At 35.4% G+C, this 22,417-nt stretch overlaps 2 pseudogenes; one reads left to right on the top strand and one right to left on the bottom strand.

Annotated features, from left to right (window-relative positions):
• Positions 1–2,207: 2,207 nt before the first annotated feature.
• On the top strand, positions 2,208–11,447 carry LOC120216840 (annotated as a pseudogene).
• A 1,475-nt stretch (positions 11,448–12,922) lies between these two features.
• Positions 12,923–13,568, bottom strand: LOC120216998 (annotated as a pseudogene).
• Positions 13,569–22,417: the final 8,849 nt, after the last annotated feature.

The raw sequence follows: 22,417 nt of genomic DNA, 5'->3' as shown, positions 1-22,417 counted from the left end.
GATCTAATATACGATCTTTCTCCTAATTTAATAAATATTATAGAAATTAAAATATAAACTAATACTAAACAAATAAAATAAATAAAACATTAAAAATAATTAAAATTATAATAGAATTTAAAATTGTTACTGTATCGACAAAATACCTCGAGATATGATTCATTTCTAAATGTAGCAAATCACATTCTATTTTATAACTGCAAAAATTTAATAAAAAATAGTATAATAAAATTTAATAAAATAATATATTATTGATTTATTATAATACAATAAAAAAATTTACATTCTTAATAGAAATATTGATACTCGGAAGAATGAGAAAATTTGAGATTTAAGTTTAGTTTGGAGGTTATGTTTGGGGGGAAGAAGGAAGAGGGGAGATGGGTTTCCTATAAATGTGGGAGGTGGACGGTTTGGGTATTAAATGAAAGACGCATATCATTATCCGCACCTTACGTACGTGTAAAAAATCCCGAGAAGACACCAGTGGTGATCTGCGCATGTCTTGATGTGGCGTTAGCTCGAATAAGGCGCAAATGGCGATCCGCGTCTTTCTTGACGTGACGCTAGCTTGGACAGAACCCTACAAAGACGCGGATGATAATTCATACTTTATCAGGAAGGGTGTTAAATCAATTATATTAAAAAAATGAGTATGGTATATAATTATTACGGGTGATATTTTGATAAAATCGCCTAATAGTGATTAGAAATAAAATGGAAAAACATGTAAATTCATTAAAGGCAGCGGTAGTGCAGTATTGGTATAGAGGGAGACCTACAAAAATGGTTTGGTACAGCTTGCCGTATTAAGCCAAATCTGGAGACATCTTCAGAAAAGATCCAGTGGCAGTACAGTAAGGAAAAAAGTGAGAGAGGGAGAAGTCAAAGAATCCTAAATGCAGACAAGCATACTATGTTTTGAAATTCGGATAGGACCTGTCGGTTCAACCGGTTTAACTGGGAACCGATACTTAATCAGGTTTAATCTAAATCGGTTGAACCGTTATTAATGAACCGGTTAGAATCGTTGAACCGTTCGAACCGGACCGGCTGAAAACCGAAAAAAACTGGGATTTTAGTTTTTTTAAAAAAAAAAATTAAACCAAACAACGTCGTTTGTTAAACGAGCCAAGTCAAACTCGAGTATTGTTAAGCTCGACTCGAACTTGAAAACTTTAAAAGTAAGCTCAACTCAACTCAAACTCACAAGCTAAAAATTATCAAGTTCAACTCAAACTCGAAATATAATATTAAAACTTGAACTCAAAAAAAAATTAGAAACTCGATTGAAGCCTAAAATTTGAGCTTAATTGAAGTGAAAGAATAGTTCACTCAATGCTCACTAAAAGGCTCCATGATTTTGAATGCCAAATTACCTCTATTATTTATAGAAGTTAGTGGTGATGCGCTTCTATGTTTCTTAGCAATGTGAGATTGTTTTGTTCCTATATTTTCTCTTTAGACTTTTGGGATGCTCTTCTATGTTTCTTAGTCATATGAGATTGTTTTAAAAAAAATTAAATCAAACAATATCATTTTGTTATGATTTTTTAACCCCAAATTTATTTTTTAATTATAGTTATATAATTATATTTATTATTTAATATGTTTTACCTTAAATATTATGTTGTAGTTAATTTGAATCATTTTGTTTCACTTGATTTTATGGTTTTTAACTTATATATGTTATGACTTGCTTTGAATATGACTTGTGATATAAAAAATTATTTTTTATTAAATATTTTTTTATATTTTTATTTAATTTTTTAAATAATTATGACGTCGTCCGGTTCTTTCGACCGGTCGAACCGATTCGATCGGTTGAATCAGTGAACCGATAACATGACCGGTTCGCTAACCGGTCCGGTTCTGAAAATCATGCAAGCATATTATTATTTTCTTAAGACAAGCAGCAGAGGCAGAACCAAAGAAACAAAACATTTCAATTCTAGCTCGTTATTTCATTTCCATCCCAAAAAAGAAAAGAAACCATGCCCTTTTTTCTTCCTCCATTAACGACGTCATTCCTTCTTCTACTTCTAGCTATCAACCCCAAGGGATCTATTTGATTCTTCTTGTTTTTTGTTGCTGCCTTTTTTCTTCCCTTCACTATGAAAAGCCCAATCCATGTTTCCTTCACTGCCTGACATAGCTACTTTATATACATTTTTTTTTTAAATTTGGTTGTTGAATCTGATCTGAGTTTTTTTTTTGTCTGGGGAAGGGGTTGAAAAAAAGAAAAAGAGGAGGGAATATGTTAACGTGCATAGCTTGTTCAAAGCAGTTAAATAATAACAATGGATCTATAGGGCACCATCAGGATGAAGATACTTTGGAAACTCCTAGGACTAGGCAAACCATTAAGGTCCTTACTTCGCAGGTATTGTCATTACTTGTCATATGTAAAGCCTGTAGAAATTTGCAAATGCTTTTGTGTTTGTTTTATCAGAGAGAAAATGCGGGAAACAATGACTACAAATATTTGAAGTCTTCGAGTCCTGTGAGTTTTTCAACTGTTAAGAAGCCGGTGAGATAACGTTTGGTTCGCTAAAATATTTACGAGAGAATTAGAATCTGTGAAGAAATTAGAATCTGTGAAGAAATTAGAATCTGTCAGGAATTAGAATCCAATTCCATATTCTGTTTGGTTCGCAGACATGTTAGATGAATTTGATTTCAGTAATATAAAATGACAGGATTGCCCTTCTTATTTTTTTTCTTCTTAATTTTAGTTTGTTTTATAAATTACATGTAGCAATATATTATAAAAATTTAAAAATAAATAAATTTTAATTTTATTGATTGATTATTTATTTCAATAAATTATAAAAATCATACTAATAAACATCATAAGTTAAAATCATCTCAATTACGGATGGCCATGGGTCGGTTTTTGGTCCACCCGACATGAGAACAAGGGAACCTCCATCCGAGACCCGATCCTACCAAAATAAAGTTTCACCTGACCCGAACTGAATATATGAATTAAAAACCCGACCCGAAATAATAAAAAAATATTTTTATTCAATAAAAAGAGTGACTTACTTGGAAAAATATATATATAGAGAGGGGTCGGGTATTTTTCACCCTAAACTCGAACCTAACCCGACCCGAATATAACACTTAAAAAAAACCTGACCCGACCAAAATAAATTTTCATCCGATCCGACCCGAATATACGAATTAGAAATCCGACCCGACCCGAAATAATAAAAAAATTATTTTTATTCAATAAAAACAGTGACTTAATTAAAAAAATTTATATATAGAGGGGTATTATTGTAATTATTCCTAAATATATAAGGTAAAATTATATATATTTTCGAGTCAGGTATTTTTCACCCTAAACCCGAACTCGACCCGACTCGAATATCATACTTAAAAAACCCGACCTAACCCGACCCGAATATATAAATTAGAAACCCGACCCGAAATAATAAAAAAATATTTTTATTCAATATATGAATAAGTTACCAAAAGATTGATGAGGGTAGTATGATCAAATTTCAATTCCCTCCAATATAGAATGGATGAAATTCACTTTTCCTCATTTGATGGAAAGTTGAAGTCATGAGAGATTTTAATTCCCTTGTAAAACTTAAACGAAACATAGAAAAGTTGTGAAATTAAATTTCAATTCCCTTAATTTCAAGATATTCATGTCAACCAAACGCCACCTGAGTGTTTTATTTTCTAGTTGATTTTACTCCCTTCCCACAGAGGGCTTTAAGCGACAGATTTTTCTTCTTTTTTATATAAATTTCAGATCAAGGACATTGTATTGAAAGCATCAGGAGCTTATAAAAGCTGTTGTTGGGAAATAAACTTATAACAAGTAATTTCCCTATAGCCATATTAGTGAGAATACGAAATAAAAGCGGAAAAATAATACCCGAAAAATTGAAAACAAAGTTCAGCCAATTGTGCTTACGTCTCCGGACTACTGTAGATCTTTTACTAAAGAGAAAAAATTACAGGTGTTTACAAAACACACTTAAGAGAGAACTGGAAGATTTTGGGATGATTTTGAAGCTAAATGGGCTAGGGTATTTATAGTTGAAGCTAAGGGACTAATCTTGTAATTAATCCTATTTTAATTATAATTAAATTTTTGAAAACCCCATTCATCTTGTTGAATTCGGTGCAAAGAAGCCAAAGAAGCTGCACTTCTTGACTTCCAATAATCTCCCACTTGAAGACTGATTTTAATCTGTCTTCACACCTCGATCAATGCAGCATCATTTCTGGTCTTGTTACTCTAGCATGCCAACTGAAGTTGAACACAACTTCAGTTTGCCCGTGGTCACCGTCTTTGTTAACATGTCTGCCGGATTTTGAGCTCCACTAATCTTTTCAAGTTTCAAAATCCCATCTTCCAGAAGAGACCGGATAAAATGATACCGCAATTGTATGTTTTTCGTCCTGGAATGAAAAGACGGATTCTTCGCTAGATGGATAGCACTTTGACTATCACAATACAATACATTATTTTCTTGTTTCTTGCCTAACTCTTCCAAGAAAATTTGGAGCCAAACCATCTCCTTGCTGGCTTCCGTAACAGCGACATATTCTGCTTCAGTGGTAGAGAGAGCAACTATCTTCTGTAGTTGAGAAACCCAACTCACTACAGCACCTCCTAGAGTATATACATACCCTGTAGTGCTCCTTCTGATGTCAACATTTCTGGCTAAGTCAGCATCTACATAGCCTGTCAGTATCGTATCTCCACATTTGAAACAAAGTGCTTTGTTTGTAGTACCCCGCAAATATCTGAGGATCCATTTGACAGCTTCCCAGTGTACTTTGCCCGGATTATTCATGTACCTGCTAACAGCTCCCACTGCATGAGCAATATCTGGTCTGGTACAAACCATGGCATACATCAGACTTCCAATTGCTGAGGTATACGGCACCTTCATCATGTGTGCACGTTCTTCCTCCGTCTTTGATGACTGTTCTTTGGAGAGTCTAAAATGAACACCTAAAGGTGTACTTATTGGTTTAGCATCTTGCATGTTGAACCTGGAGAATACTTTGTTGATGTACTCAGCCTGTGATAACATCAAAGTCCTCGACTTTGTGTTTCTCTTGATCCTCATCTCAAGAATCTGCTTTGCAGCGTCCAGATCCTTCATAGCAAACTGCTTCGATAATTTTTGCTTTAAGTTTATAATCTCTTGTATGTCTGAGCCTGCAACGAGCATGTCATCAACATACAACAATAAAATAATGAAGATGTTGTCGAACCTCTTGATGTAGCAACAATGATCTGCTTGGCATCTGGTAAAACCACTCCTACTCATGAAGCTATCGAACTTCTTGTACCACTGTCTAGGAGCTTGTTTTAAACCACACAAGCTCTTCTTCAACCTGCATATCAGGTTTTTCTTGCCTGCTTCTATGAAGCCTTCTGGTTGCCTCATATAGATTTCTTCCTCCAAATCACCATGAAGGAAAGCTGTCTTTACATCTAACTGCTCAAGATGTAAATTTTCTCCAGCTATAATTTTCAACACCAGTCTGATTGTAGAGAGTTTTACAACTGGAGAGAAAATTTCATTGTAGTCAATACCTTCCTTTTGCTGAAAACCTTTGACAACCAATCTTGCTTTGTAGCGCTTGCTCCCATTGTGCTCTTCTTTGATCGTGTAAATCCATTTGTTGTGGAGCGCTTTCTTGCCTGGTGGTAATTCAACTAATTTCCATGTCTGATTTGACATAAGCGAGTCCATCTCATCTTTCATGGAAGACTCTCACTTGACTGAATCCTCCACTTGCATTGCTTCATCATAGTACTCTGGTTCACCATTGTCAGTCAGCAACAAGTAGTGCAAAGAAGGAGAATATCGTTGGGTTGGTTTAGGAATTCTGGAGGAGCGTCTTAGTTCCAGTGTGCCTGGTTCTTCTTGAACTGCTTCAGGACTGATATGAACATGATTTCCAGAAATATCCTCGAACTCAGCAAATTCCTTTGTTTCAGCTTTGTTATTGGAGCTGCTTGATTCTACAGTTGACCTGCCTTTGTACATCACATTCTCATTGAAAATGACATCTCTGCTTCTGATGATCTTCCGATTTTCATAGTCCCAAAACCGGTAACCGAACTCATCACCGCCATAACCAACAAAGGCACATTTGTTGGACTTAGCATCAAGTTTACTTCTTTCAACAGAGTCTATGTGTACATAAGAAATACAACCAAACACTCTTAAGTGTGAAAGGTTTATTTCTTTCTTGCTCCAAACTTCCTCTGGTATTCTGCCATCCAAATGAACTGAGGGCCCACGGTTGATCAGGTAAGGTGTAGTGTTGATAGCTTCAACCCATAGAAATTTGGGTAGTCCGACATGTATCCTCATGCTTCTGGCACATTCATTCAGAGTTCTGTTCATGCGCTCTGCTACGTCATTCTGATGCGGTGTCATGGGAACTATTGTCTCCATCTTGATCCCATTATTTACGTAAAAATCTCTGAATCTCCTATTTCTGTACTCTCCTCCATTGTCAGACCTCAACCGCTTGACTTTTAGATCAGTCTCATTTTCCACCATGACCTTCCATTTTCTGAAGGTATCAAAGACTTCTAATTTCTTCTTAAGAAAATAAACCCACACCTTCCTTGTAGAATCATCGATTAAGGTGACATAATATAATGAGCTTGCAAGAGATGGAACTGGAGATGGTCCCCATACATCAATATGAATTAACTCTAACTTTTCAGCCTTGGGTGTCTTACCAATCTTTGAAAAGCTGATTTTCTTTTGTTTGCCGAAGATGCAATCCTCGCATAGTCCGACATCTACATTCTTTAGATTCGGTAGCTTCCCTTTTGACAAAAGTGTCTTCATCCCTTTCTCGCTCATGTGACCAAGCCTTTGGTGCCATAGGTTTGATTTTCCATCAGCATCTGCGGATGTAATGATATTCTCTAAATTTGAGGTTACATAGAGAGTACTAGTTTTCTTACCACGAGCAATGATGAGTGCTCCTTTGGTAATCTTCCATTCACAGTCTGAAAAAGTTGTGCTATATCCTTCTCCATCACGTTGTCCAACAGAAATCAAATTTCTTTTGAGACCAGGAATATGTCTCACACCTTTCAACGTCCAGGTAGTCTGGTTTGGCAACTTTAGTCGGATGTCTCCTCTTCCGGCGATCTTCAAGGTTTCATCATCAGCTAGATAAACCTTCCTAAAATCACCACTGACATAGTTCTCCATAATTTCTCGGTATGGGGTAGAGTGGAAAGATGCCCCTGAATCCAAGATCTATGATTCAATCGGACTGTTGACGCTTAGAATCATCGCATCACCTGTCTCCTCTGTCATGTTGGCAGATCCCTGTGCGCCAGTATCTTTCTTCAGTGCTCGGCAGTTCTTTTAAAGTGACCCTTCTTGCCGCAGTTATAACAGGTAAAATCTTTCTTTCCCGTTATTGATTTTCCCTTTCTGGATTTTGATCTGTCACGATTTGAATTTCTTTCTGAAGTTCTCCCTCTAGACTCCGTGTGCAAGGCTGAGGAGGTTGATGCTTCACCCGATTCTCTTCGTCGAATTTCTTCACTCAATACCAGATCTCGAACATCGTCGAATTTTAATTTGCTGTTTCTCGACGAGCTGCTGACTGCTGTAACAGTAGCATTCCAACTGTCTGGTAGAGATGATAAGAGAATTAAAGCTCAAACTTCATCATCGACTTCAATTTCCACGGAACTCAACTGGGTTGTGATAGTGTTGAGTTCATTTAGGTGTTCAGCCATTGATGCCCCTTCCGCCATCCGCAAATTGAATAATCGTCTCATCAAGTGAACTTTGTTTGAGACTGATGGCTTCTCATACATACTGGAGAGAGCCACCATAAGACCTGCCGTGGTCTTTTCCTTTGCTATGTTGAAAGCAACATTTCGGGACAACGTCAGTCAGATAACTCCGAGGGCTTGTCGGTCGAGAAGAGCCCAGTCTTCATTCTTCATGCCCTCTGGTTTCTTTCCTGAGAGGGTTGATATAGATTTTTCTGGTACAGAAAATCTTCGATCTGCATCTTCCAAAAGCCAAAGTCCGCACCATCGAACTTTTCAATTTTCACATTCCCTTCGTCTATAGCCATCGCTCCCACTCGAATCTGGCTTCTTCGGATCGTTTATGATAATTTGTGCGAACCACCGTGTATTATAACACCTCCGTCGATAAATTCGTATCGCCGACAAAATTTCACTATTCACAAAATTTACTATTCACGTGAATAGTAATGAATAGTAACCTCACAAAAATTTGACAAAATTCACAACCCAAAAAGCTCTGATTACCGGTTGTTGGGAAATAAACGAGTAATAAGTAATTTCCCTATAGCCAGATTAGTGAGAATACGAAATAAAAGCGGAAAAATAATACCCGAAAATTGATAACGAAGTTCAGCCATTTGTGTTTACTTCTCCGGACTGCTGCAGATCTTTTACTACAGAGAAAAAATTACAGGAGTTTACAAAAACACTTGAGAGAGAACTGGAAGATTTTTGGATGATTTTGAAGCTAAATGGACTAGAGTATTTATATTTGAAGCTAAGGGATTAATATTGTAATTAATCTTATTTTAATTATAATTAAATTTTTGAAAACCCCGTTCATCTTGTTGAATTCGGTGCAAAGAAGCCAAAGAAGCCGCACTTCTTGACTTCCAACAAGCTGCAAGCCTTGTTCAGGTTCATCAAATAATGACCATAAGAACTATGCAGAATCTGATGCTTCCTCTAACTCAGCACGCTTCCATTGCCCCTACCGTAGAAGAGGAAGCTCCAATTCCACGCCCCGGAGTTGGGGCAAAGAGAAGGAATCAAGACTAAAAGGACTTTCCAGCGGAGATGGTACCCCTGTTTCCGTTAGTGGCCGAACAGAATCAGCAGTTTTCATGGAGGAAGATGAGCCTAAGGAATAGGTCGCACAAGTGGAGCCTGGTGTCTTAATCACTTTTGTATCACTGCCTGAAGAAGAGAATGACCTGAAACGGATTCGATTCAGGTACTTGTGTTATTTCCATATATGATAGTGAAGGTTCTCGTTTGTTTGAATGCGGTCACGTGATTTTGATTTTTGGTATTGAAATTGTGGCCATATTTGCATTGCTCTCTGTGGTTTAAACTTTTCTTGTCTACCAAATATCATGTTGTTGGAGTGTCATTGTCGTTTTCTTTTGGAATTGTCAACTTGTAGTTTGGATGCATTCTTTGCTCTTGAGTTTCATATTGAAGGTTTCAATTTGTTGGATTGTCATTGCATGCGGTTAGTAGGGCGATGTCTAGTAAACGGACACAAGATTTTATGATAGGAAAGGGTGAACTTATAAATTTTAGGGGTAAAAATAAATCATCAATAAAAAATACCTAAATTATATGAGAATTTGAGGTGTGACCGCCCTACCAGCTCCCCTCGGTTCATACTCCATCCCTGCTGGTAATTAGAGCTGGGACATCTTGACGTTATCCCTTGTCATTTTATGCGCGAGTATCACACTAAATTTTCATGTGAGGTTTCATGAGTGAAAATCCATTATAGCATCATTGAAGTGGACCCATATGTGGGTCTATTATGGATTGACCCACTTGGCATTATAGCTTTCCCTTTGCATTTCCGGCAGATTTTGCAATGGTAAAGGACAATAAGTCCTCTGTTTCATACCTAAATAAGCTCAAACTGAGCTGGATGGTTAAACTAGTTGACCAGGTTGTGTTTTGTACTGCTTGGGCAGTTGGTCACTTGGTCTTAATCTTGGTATTTGCCAAAGTTAATTATGTTCTTTGTGATCTTTCTTTAGACTGTTCACCAATTGTAACCCTAATGGGCTAAAGTAATGATTCTTCACATGGTGATATGAAGGACAAACGAACATTTATTAGGATCAACAAGAACTGTCCTGTGTTTTTTCATAGACCCCACCTTTTATATGCTGATTAGGATGGGATATTTACTTCTGATTCTTATTGTATATATAGAAACTATATTTGGACAGTATAATCACAAAGAGCATTTTAGCATTTATGTCGTCGGTTGGGAACTTAAACATGTATGGCTTTGCTGTTCAATCACCTAGTTCTTCTTGATGACATTTTGAATGCCTACTGATGTTCTTAATTACCTTGTTAATGCGGTCAAGCGTACATATGGCCCTAGGCTTCTGTAATTTCTGTTTATTAAACATCTATCTCTTTTTTGGGTTCAAGTTTAATTATCAAAGGGCATGGTTTAGTTTATTGCTTGAAGTGCTAATCTGTCTTTTATTCTTGTTAATTATTCAGCCGTGAAATGTTTGATAAATGGCAAGCTCAAAGGTGGTGGGCAGAGAACTATGATAAGATCATGGAACTGTACAATGTTCAACGCTTTAATCATCAAGAAGTTCCAGTTCCAACGCTGCCCGTATCTGAAGATAAAGTAAGCCATGTCCCTTTGTCAGAGGATTGTTTCCATTCATTTTCAACATAAGCATCTCCATCTTTAATAAATAAGAGGACCATACGTTCTTATTTTTTAAAATTAGTTTCATCTCTCCCTTTCAGGTATCAAGAACCGAATCTGCAAAGGACAGTCCTGTGACCGCCTCTGAACAAAGATCGCCCCAACAACATTGTTTGGCTAACAGGAATGGACTATTTGTTATCAGATTCCTCGGATCATCACCCAATGCAATCGCATCAATACTATGACTCTGCTGCACTTGCTTCGACACCCAAACTCTCCAGCAATATTAGTGCAGTCAAGACTGAGACATCATCAATCGATGGCTCTGTTAGGACTAGTTCATCAAGGGAGGCAGATCGATCTGGAGAGGTCTCAGTCAGTAATGCCAGTGACATGGAAACTGAATGGGTTGAACAGGATGAACCAGGGGTTTACATCACTATTAGAGCACTTCCAGGCAGAACTCGAGAGCTTAGATGTGTCCGATTCAGGTATGCAATTTGTTTGACATAGATAGATTATAGGTCAACATATTATAGAAACAACCAACTAGGTGACAGCATTTCTTTGGTTCGTGTCAGTAGAATATGGGAACAAAAGCCAAATGGTTATTTTCTGTCTTGGCCATTAAGTTAGCTTCAAACAATTCCATTACCCTACATGATTTAGTTTGGTCCCGATGGGGTGTAAACAGCTTCCCTAGTGCATGCGGAGTCGATGAATGGTCCAAACACCTAACGGTCCTAATCCTTATTATTGCTAGTTCGACTCTTTGGCAATAACAGTTATTTATGTTTCTTTGTATGTATGATGCAGCCGAGAAAGGTTCGGAGAAATGCGTGCGAGGATGTGGTGGGAAAAAAACCGAACCAGGATACAAGAGCAATACTTGTGAGGCACAGCACAGCAAAATCAATTAGACAGTGGCATTTACAAGTTTGTCTCTTTTTTCTTTTACCATTGGTGTTTAGACAATTTATGTGTGCCTGAGACACAACTAAGCATAAAGTCTATTACATGTGATGGAATATTAGAACAAAGGAATAGAAACTTGAGGAATGAACAGTAATGTATACAGGGATTTATATACAGCAAATCACATGAATACAAAAGGCTGTTACCTGCCTAACAACAAGATAACCACTTTAGCTAACTAATTATTAACAATCTAACAACTATTTGTTTCATCTAACATTCACCTGGCTTCTTTAACCTTCTTAATGTAAAGATGAACAATTGAATTGAAAGTGCGATGCTTCTTTCCGTTCGATTTGAATCGAAAGTGCTGCTTCCTTCCGTTCTACTTGAATCGAAAGTGTGATGCTTCCTTCCGTTCGACTTGAATGGAAAGTGAGATGCTGCCTTCCATTCTACTTGAATCGAAAGTACGATGCTTCTTTCCGTTCTACTTGAATCGAAAGTGCGATGCTTTCTTCAAATCTACTTTATTCACCTTCCTTTTCTCCTTTTTTTCTTCTTCTTATTTCATCCGGAATTCCTTTAGGAATCAAAACTGTTTTTGAGCTTACTCGTTCATATTAAGCACCTTGTATATCAACCCTTGACAAAAAATATAGCTTAGAATCAGCTGGGTCTTCTTTGAAGATTTGTACAACGAACCCGTATCCTTCATTCTTGCAAGATTAGCGCTTAACGGCATGCTATCGAACTGCTCATTAAAACCTGCTAACTGAGCCTCAACATCAATTAAGATGCTGCTAACAGATTCCAACAATGATGGTTCTCGACTGGTGGATAAGATAGCCATGAATGGCTGATATTCTATTAGCAAACCCTTTAGAATGTTGGTAATAAGCTCTATCGAGGACACCGGATTTCCACGCGAGGACAAAGCATCACATACTTCTTTAACATGCTTGAGGTAAACACGCATGTTGTCATCTCCCTTTCGAAGCGATTGCAACTTATAATGCAACCCCATCACAATAGTCGTGCATTGGTTCACAAGGAACTCAAGAACCATATGCCAAACAACAAACGTTGTTTCCGCACCAACGAATTGAGGCAAGAGATGCGCACTCACCGTAGATAACAGCCATGAGGCAAGCGCAGTGTCGTGCGCAACATATTCTTCATATTCTTCATTGACAACCACTACACCTGCACTATCTTCTACAGTTTTCGGCGGCAGTGTCATCTTTCCAGTTAAAAGATGCTCCAAACGGTGACTATGACCGGTAAGTAATTTTTGTTGCTTCCATAGAAGGAAGTTGGACTCATCAAGAACAATGTTCACTTCCTTGTTAGTGCAAGTGCGCACATCTCGCGAGGAAAACTCCACCGGCACATCACCAGAACCTTCGCTCGAAAGACCCAATTGAATAATAGAACAAAGTCTCGTAAGCGAACTGATCCGACTGGAGGATTTCGTCAAACACTTCACATGCTTTCTCGGTTTGACCCATGTCGGTCAACAACAACTTGGCATGCTCCTTGACCAATTCACTTCACGCAATGAACAATCCCAGTTTGGCGATTTGCAATTTCCTCCATATATTTTTCGACAGCTCGAAAACATTCTGTTCTTGGGCTTTATTGATCCTCTCTCTTTTTACCTTTTCCGGCATTGTTTTCAAACTTTTTCTTTAACCTTATAATCTTATCCATCAATCGTGCTTTCGTAACACCAGTATGAATCGATTTCTTAACAAAATCATAAAATGCATTCATATCAGCACAATGATCAGCCCCTCTTTTAGCAGAGTAATCCAACATACCTTTCAACAGAGCAATCTCGTCGTCTTCACTGAATAACCGCTGGAAAAGCTGCTTCTTCGCATCTTCACCAGTTTTTTTCACCTCCTCAACAGCAGGAGTCAAGGTGTTATTCCCTTCTTCCACGACTTTCTTCTTGGGTCGTTTCGCTTCCTTGGCATCCAGCTCCGTCTCATCAGGCCATTTCGATGAACAAGCCCTAACGAGAGAAGACAAGGGCTTGTTGGATCTGAGTTTCTGGGTTTGGCGTTCTTTATCATCTTCTTCTTCCTCAGATGAAGATTCAACGTCTTCGTCCTAGGAGTTAGTCTCCTCGTCTTCTTCAGAAGTAGAAGCGGTTGGTGGGACTTCAATGTGGTTTGAACGCTTCGGTGCCATTGATTTTCAATTCTGAGAAAGAGAAAGAGCGAGGCCGATTGAATGCGAAGACCAACAAAGCGGAAGAGAGATGGCCGCTGGACCATCGGCGAATAATACCATGATGGAATATTAGAACAAAGGAATAGAAACTCGGGGAACGAAGAACTACATTTTTTCTAGTAATGTATACAAGGATTTATATACAACAAATCACATGAATACAAAAGGCTGTTACCTGCCTAACAACAAGATAACCACTTTAGCTAACTAATTATTAACAATCTAACAACTATTTGTTTCATCTAACAACATGTATGTACAAACTCTGAAGAGAAAGAGACAATATGAGGTGATTTTTTCTTGTAGAATTTTGGTTCTTGCCACGATGAACATGATTTAGCACATGGTTATAGCCGATCTTCTTTCAGAAATATCAGTGTGGCAGTAACTTGGAAATGAATATAATTTCTGAACCAAGATTGATAATAAATATGTTCGCCGTGGCAAAATTCAAATGACGAAAATTTCCACTTTCATAATCTTTCTTCTTTGTTTTCCTCCATAATTGATCGGATGGGTGCTTTGGGGTTTGACAAATTGAAAATGATGATCCAATATTTTCTTTATTTAGGTTCATTTTCAGTATCCAACTGTATACGAACCCATCTCAATTCTCACTTCACAGTTTGTTTTACCCACTTAGATACGGATTAGGAGGTGCTTGATGGACCTATGATCCACAGAAAATCGTATTTTCTGGGCTCCAAACCCTTTATTTTTAAAGAAAATATATTTTAAAGCATTTTACTGAATCACCATATAATTTATTTTTGTTTAGAAAATCCGTTAATTTTATTGAAAAAAAAAACTCAAATGTTAATAAAAGTTTACAATCACAATCAGAAACTAAATATATAATAAAAAATATATTTTTCTAATAAAAAAACTAGCAATTTAATATAACACAGACAAAATTTAACTAAATAAACTTGAATAATCACATCAGCAAACGAACCATTAAAAATGATGAAGTTTTTGAAAGACCATTGATAATCTACAAATCAGAATCGAGCATGAACATACCATCCACAAATGCATATCGTGAATCCAAATCTAATTCGAGGGTCAAAAGCAGAGAAGATCAATATTAGAACAAATAAACGACATCTTAATCAGTCGTGACGATGTCAAATCTAACCCCAAAAAATATAAATAAAAACAATAGTCAAATGACAAAAATATATCATAAAAACAGAGAAAAATATGTGATAGAGGCAAATACCATATAATTAATATTTTCCTCGATTGTGTTTATATGCATAATGTGGAGGAGAGCTTTTTATTTTAAAAACATACATTAGAAAAATTAAATCACTAAAAGATTATAGGTGGAATAATAAAATATTTATAAAATAATTCTTGAGTCTTGTGTACAGTTTCCGCATAAATTTTTTTAGGATAAATTACTTATTTAGTACCTCACATTGTTTTTGCTTTTATTTTAGTCACTCAATCATTGTTTTAATAAAATCATACCTAATATTAATTTTTTTTAGGTTGATCCTTTATCATAATTTTTTCATATTTCTTTTACATTAAACTTAAATCTCGTTTGGTTATATTAACGTTATTCCTCAAAAGGATCTTATGTTACACTTATATCTCGTTTGGTTATATAACTGTCAATACAAGAATGAATGGGTAATTAAACAGGTTATATAAGTAATAATAAAAAGAAGTGGATTCTACATGCTTAATATACCTTCTAAAATGGGTTTGATTTAGTTTTGTGGGATATTTAACTGACTAAACATTGCAATTAGCAAAGCAGAAGCTATCAGTTATCAGTCACTATATATCCTCATTCATCCAAAGGTTTGTCTTTGATATCCATTTCATAATTCATTTACCGTACCGGGCATGTGCCTTTGAAAGGTATTGCATTGCATCAGATGATCTTTTTTAATGTCTAGAGGAAAGCGAAAGCAAGGCCAGTAGGTGCTTTATTTCTTCCTCGGGATCTCCAACACATTTCACTTTCAATGTCTGATGGCTTTCTTTTTCTTTTCCGTTCAGCTTGGTTGGGTTGTTCGTTCCGTCCCTTTAAAACACTAAGCACAAAACCCATCATGAGACGCTTGCTCACGAACGGTTGCTTCCTTTCCAGCCTCTGCTCTTTTTTTTTTAGTTTCCTCTTTCTTCACAGGTTTTTAGATTTTTCAATTCATTAGAAAAAAGAAGACAGTTTGGGGGGAAATAATTAATTAGAGGCTCTAAGATTTAGTCCAAGATTTGGCGAATTATATATATTTTTTAAAAATATTGATTATATAAATCGATTCTTTATGAAATTCACATTGGATTTGCCCTATATTTAAGCATAGCATCCTAATTTCTCATAAAGTTTCGGAGCCACGAGTGTCATCATTGTTCAAATAATCACCATCCCCACAACCAACATAATCGTCTCTTGATTTGGTTTATTATTTTGAGCACCTAACCTCCTATTAAAGAAAATATTAGATATAACTCATCAAGTATCCTCAATTATTAAAAAGACTGATGTTATCTCTTAAAGTTTTTTATTCAAGTAGTAGCGGCTGTAAGTGTGTAATTATATATTACATTGGTCTCAATAGTTAAAGCGAGTGGAGGCAGTTGCCTCCTCAACATTTTCAGTTTTTTATATATATTTTTTTATATTTTATTTGTATTTTTTATTAAAAATCTATTTTTATTCTCTAAAATTTTATAAGTTCGTATTCCTCTAAAATTTTATAAATTCTCCCCTAACATAAATATATGCATTCGTTCGTATATATTACATTGGTTAGGATGGCTATGATAGAATCTGATGGGGTACATGTTAGGAATTGACCATGAACAAAATTTATTGCATAGAGAGGGCCAACGGTGCCATAGTGTATATGACTATTAAAGTACAGTGTTTGAACTAACTCTTGTAAAGTCAAAGTTTGTTAGACGGTTTTCAGTCCGTTGAGTCTGTTGGGCTGAGCCTTGGGCTCTATATATATTCTCTTGTATTTTGGGTTTAGTCGAGAATTTATACAATAATAAAGAATTGTTTTTCTATTCCAGTTATGTTTTCACTATCTTTAAACTATATCTTCTTCTTCATAGCTTAACAGTTATTACTCCGATCACCGGAGTTTAAGCCCAAGAGTTTTCTGTCTGAAAGGTTTATTGATCCTTCAAATGTCTTTGAATCCTTGAAGCAACATGCATGGAGTGAGGAGGTTCAACAATTTAATGTTGAATTCTTACTGAACAATAAAAACTGAGTTTTTCTTGGCATGGATATTGTTCAACACTCTCGTGGATTGTTGCTTTGTCAGAAGAAGTACATTGATGAGCTTTTGACCAAAGCTAGTATGGATAATTCCAATCCAACCCCCCACTCTCATGGTTGTTATGCCCAAACTAAATACAGGAGAGGAGTCTTCCTTTAAGGATATTCATTTGTATCAAAGTATTGTTGGGGGCTGCAATATGTGACATTGACAAGGTTCGATATTGCCTTTGTTGTCAACAAGGTCAGTCAGTACATGAATAGTCCATGTGATACGCATTGATGTGTAGTCAAGTGAATTCTTCGATATCTATGTGAGACGTTGGAGTATGGGTTATTTTATCAGCCTGCTAAATCTTGCAATCTAGTGTTCTATTCAGATGCACATTGGGCCGGGTCTATTGAGGATTGACACTCCACTACATGGTTTTGTATCTAACTTGGTGGAAACCATGTGTCCTGGTGCTCCAAGAAATAAAGTGTGGTCTCTCGATCCACTTCAGAGACAGGATACAAAAGTTTGGCCAATTCTGTTTTGGACTTGGTATGACTTGAACAGTTGTTGAATGAAATCAGGTTGTCTGTTGAAGGGAAACTTGTTGTTTGGTGTGACAACTCTTCCACTATCTCCATGGTTGCCAATGAAACTCATCATGCTTGTGTCAAACATGTTGAGATTGATTTGCATTTTGTTTGGGAAAGAATGTTGTCTGGCTAACTGTTTGTTAATTTTGTGTAGTCTTCATAACAAATTGTTGATGTTCTTACCAAAGCTATATGTTGGGATTTATGATGAAACTCAATGATCAACCAAGTAATTTTCCAAGAGGGGTGAATTGGATTTTTGAGAAAAATTTAGGGATTAAGGAGATTTAAAGAATGATAAAAATGATGCACAAATATTTATAGTTGTTTGACTTTCTCAACTAAAATTTACATCCACTACCTTAACTCCCTACCAAGGATTTTCTAACAAATTCACTAATTTTTTCTTTCGTTTTCACATTATAAAGAGATAACATTTAGAAATCTCTATCTTTTCAATGACTAAAATAAAATCAATCCCCTTTTTATAAAAGGAATAAGAATGTAAACAAGAAAACCTCACAAGGTAGGTGTTTACAAAAATAAACTCACTGAAACACTAATATTTACAAGAGAAAGAAAAATAAGAAAAAAAAGTTATTCTCTTGTATTTGATTACTTGGATAGGTATTCTAAATATTCTTCAAATGTCCTCAACTTGTTTTTATAAGTTAAAATGAGATTGTGGCTGTTTCTAGCTGTTGGGGATGTTTTAGAGCTGTTGGAGATCATTTTTCTGCAAAATAAAACTGTCAATGACATGGAGTATTGGAACTCCTTTAATGAGTATCGGTACTTCCTTTATAATATTTAAATAAACTAGTCGTTACTAGTCGTTGGGCATGACCAATATCGATACTATGCTTTATGGTATCGATACTACTGTGTAAAGTAGTATAGATACTCATTTGAGTATCGGTACCTATTTTACATTCTGGAATTTGAGCAGTTTGAAAAACAATTGGTAGTATCAATACTACCTAGAGAGTATCGATATTTCTCTTACCTTTGAAAACTTTGAACAAATCCAATCAGGTCCAAAAACATTTTGCCTTAAATTTGTTATATCAAAATATTATAAAACATGGTTCAACAATCTCTCCCTTTTCGATATAACAAAACATTTAAAAAATTGTTTTGGCAAAACTTTCCCTTAATAAAACATTTCATGAAAAAGAGAAATATTTGGAAAATATTAAATCTCCCTAATTTTCATTCTTGAAATTGAAATTTTCAAACTCATACTTCTCCCCCTTTTTGTTATATCAAAATAATTCAACTTTAAAGTTCAAAAATAACAATGGAGAGTAAGTGGTAAATTTTAGCATAAAATCATTTGAAAAATCAAAGCTCCCCCTTAATAAAAGCATTCCAAACAAAATTTGATTTTAAAAGCTTGACACTTAAAAAAATTGAATTTCAACAAAGATGAACAAACATGTTAGTAGCACATGAAATTCAATATATCCAAGTCTAAAATACTTTATGCAATACCAATTTTTGTATTTAAGTACACGTGCATAAAGCTATCCAAAAATGTTATGCATTTGAAAAATTGATATCAATTGTTAGAGAGATATCATTTGTAATAAATCATATGCATAAACATTCAACTTAAGGTCAAAAATCAAAATTTGTAAAAACAAAACATTAAAACCAATTTTGACCAAAATTCATTATGATGGACTAAAAAATATGAAAAATCATTAAAACTTTAAAATGTCTATCATAATACACTTTTCAACCTACATAAAATGAAAAAAATAAAATTATTCAAAATCAAAACCCATGCATGCTTAAACTAAATGAGCAACCAATTATGCAAGATAATTAAAATAAGCTTAGAGGTTACACATTCTTCTTTTGTGTGACAAGAGCAATTGAAATCAGTGTTTTGAAAACTGGACTGGACCGGCCGGTTCAACCGGGAACCGCTGCCTAGTCCGGTTCAATCTACACCGGTTGAACCGCTACTAGTTAACCAGCCGGAACCGCTGAACCGTTAGAATCGGACCGGCTGAAAACTGGAAAAAACCGAAAAAACCGCCAATTTTGTTTTTTTTTTAAAAAAAATTAAACCAAACAACGTCGTTTGTTAAACGAGCCAAGTCGAACTCGAGTATTGCTGAGCTCGACTCGAACTTGAAAACTTTAAAAGTAAGCTCAACTCGACTCAAACTCACGAGCTAAAAATTATCAAGTTCAACTCGAACTCGAAATATAATATTGAAACTTGAACTCGAAAATGCTTGAACTCAAAAAAAAATTAGAAGCTAGATTGAAGCTTAAAATTTGAGCTTGATTGAAGTGAAAGAATAGTTCACTCAATGCTCACCAAAAGGCTCCATGATTTTTGAATGTCAAATTACCTCTATTATTTATAGAAGTTAGTTGGGATGCTCTTTTATGTTTCTTAGCCATATGGGATTGTTTTGTTATCATATTTTTACTCTTTAGACTTTTGGGATGCTCTTCTATGTTTCTTAGCCATGTGGGATTGTTTTTTAAAAAAAATTAAACCAAACAATATCATTTTGTTATGATTTTTTAGCCCCAAATTTATATTTTAATTATAGTTATATAATTATATTTATTATTTAATATGTTTTACATTAAATATTATGTTGTAGTTAATTTGAATCATTTTGTTTCACTTGATTTTATGGTTTTTAACTTATATATGTTATGATTTGCTTTGAATATGACTTGTGATATAAAAAATTATTTTTTATTAAATATTTTTGCTATTTTTATTTAATTTTTTAAATAATTATGATGTCGTCCGGTTCTTCCGACCGGTCGGACCGGTTCGACCGGTTGAACCAGTAAACCGATAGCATGGTCAGTTCGCTAACCGGTCCGGTTATGAAAACCATGATTGAAATCATTTACCTTTATCAACATTGCTCCAACACACCTACAAAAGATATTCATTTGGATTTTGATACCCAAAATATTTTGGGTCCTAGAATGTTAGTGTCAATGTCTTTAGTTTCCAAAGGAACCCATATTTGTCTAATTTTAAATGATTTTCTTTTCTTTATAGGACAAGTATGTACATTGTGACTATGAAAATGTCAATGTGAGCTTTTTGTCATTTTTAACATAGATGAATTGTTTTTAGAAATGATTTATTTTTCTTTTGTTAAGCATTCAAGCTTAACTTTCAATTTAAGATTTTCTTTTTCCAAATCTTCAAATTTTGTTTTTGAAAGCTCAAAATCATTTTTCAAAATTTCATTTTGTTTTTCAAAATCTAATTTTGCTTTTAAAAGAAAATCATTTTCAACTTTGAATTTTGAAATCAATTTATTTTATTTGGAATTCATGGTCTCAAATTCCAAATACATTTCATCATAGGTAACTTGTAACTCATCAAAAGAATAAGATTTTAATTCACTTGAGTTAGAAGATACATCGGGCTCTTCAAGAGCCATTAAGCACGCCACCTTTGTTGGTTATTTTTTCTTGTTTCCATAGATATCCTCGAGCTTATTCCAAAGCTCATTGACATTTGAACAAGAAGAAACTCCTTTATAGATATCGAGACCAAATGCACAAGTCAACATGTGCATGACCTTGGCATTTTGTTGAATTTTCTTCGGTTCTTGGGCACTCCACTCCTTTGTCTTATTCTTTGGAGAAGAGTTGGAGAAGAGTAGTCGTTCTCAATCATATCTCATGCATCAAGATTATTGGATTGGACGAATAGCTTCATTAATTTCTTCCAATGACGGTAGTTGGCTCCATTGAAGTATGGAGGCTTGTCGATCGGTTGGGAGTCTTCCATGTGGAACGAGCCAGAGGTGGAAGTCATCTTCTCGGTTGTGTCAAAAATGGATAGAGCTTTTTCAAGGATCGTCTCAAGGTTGTTAGACCTTCTAATCAGTCAAGCTCTGATTCCAATGGTTGAGATTTACGGTAAAGCTCAATGATCAACCGTGTAATTTGCCAATAGGGGGTGAATTGAATTTTTGAGAAACATTTAGGGATTAAGGAGATTTAAAGAATGAGAAAAATGATGCACAAAGATTTATAGTGGTTCAACTTTCTTAACCAAAGTCTACATCCACTACCTTAGCTCAATACCAAGGATTTTCTAACAAATTTACTAATTTGTTCTTTTTTTTCATAGGATAAAGAGATAACATTTACAAATCCCTATCTTTTCAATGGCTAAGATAGCACCACTCCTGTTTTTGCAAAATGAATAAGAATGTAAACAAGAAAACATCACAAGGTAGGTGTTTACAAAAATAAGCTCACTAAAACACTAATATTTATAAGAGAAATGAAAGTAAGAAAGAAAAGCTATTGTCTTGTATTTGATTGCTTGGATAGGTGTTCTAACACTTCTTCGAGTGTGATCAACTTGTTTTTATAAGTTGGAATGAGCTTGTGGCCGTTTATAGCCGTTACGGATGTTTTGGAGCCGTTGGAGATCATTTTTTTGAAAAATAAAACTACCCAGGACAGGGAGTATCAAATACTCATTTAATGAATATCGGTACTTCCTTTATAATTGTTGGGATTTTCAGAAGCTCGATTCGATAATCAAAACGGTTTGCAAAGAGGGGTCGGAACGGTTTTTGAGTTTAGGGAGTAAGGAGATTGAAAGATAGAAAATTGCACAATGATTTAGAGTGGTTCGACTTTCTAAACCAAAGTCTACGTCCACTACCTTAGCTCCTCACCAAGGATTTTCCAACAAATTCACTAATTTGTTCTTTCTTTTGAGGACAAAGAGATAACCTTACAACTCCCTAGTTTTTCCGGGCTAAACTAGAACCTTTCCCTATCTTTTACACGGGATAAGCTAGAACCTTTCCCCTTTAGAAAAGGATAAAAGATGTAAACAAGAAAACCTCTCTAAGGTAGGTGTTTACAAGATTGAGCTCACAAGAACAAAATATTTACAAAAGAAAGATGAAATAAGAATGAAAAACTCTTCTCTTGTGTTTGATTGCTTGGA

Source organism: Hibiscus syriacus, unplaced genomic scaffold, assembly GCF_006381635.1.
Source record: "Hibiscus syriacus cultivar Baekdansim isolate YM2019G1 unplaced genomic scaffold, ASM638163v2 tig00110174_pilon, whole genome shotgun sequence".
Taxonomy (NCBI): domain Eukaryota; kingdom Viridiplantae; phylum Streptophyta; class Magnoliopsida; order Malvales; family Malvaceae; genus Hibiscus; species Hibiscus syriacus.
Note: the sequence above shows the minus strand (reverse complement) of the source record. Positions and strands in the feature narration are given on the sequence as shown.